This window comes from Chanodichthys erythropterus, chromosome 19 (assembly GCF_024489055.1).
Source record: "Chanodichthys erythropterus isolate Z2021 chromosome 19, ASM2448905v1, whole genome shotgun sequence".
Taxonomy (NCBI): domain Eukaryota; kingdom Metazoa; phylum Chordata; class Actinopteri; order Cypriniformes; family Xenocyprididae; genus Chanodichthys; species Chanodichthys erythropterus.
The window spans coordinates 31,276,633-31,276,882 of record NC_090239.1 but is presented as its reverse complement, the minus strand read 5'-3'; positions in this window follow the sequence as shown (position 1 = coordinate 31,276,882).

The following is a 250-nucleotide window of genomic DNA, read 5'->3' as shown; positions in this document are numbered from 1 at the left end:
TGCTTTTCAAATTTCAAATCACACATATCTCCTCCTCCCGCCAAAGTCACTGGCAAATCACTGCCCGGTAGAGTTGGGTTTTTGCATCCTTAACCAATGGCGTTACAGTTTTCTAAACAGGGACCGGCCTCCTTTCACAGGTCCAATCAGAGTCCAATAACAAAAGAGATTTTTGTTCCGGACTTCCGGTCTCTTTCACGGTCAAAACCAAAATAGACGTCATAATTATAATGTCAAACGATCAAAACGT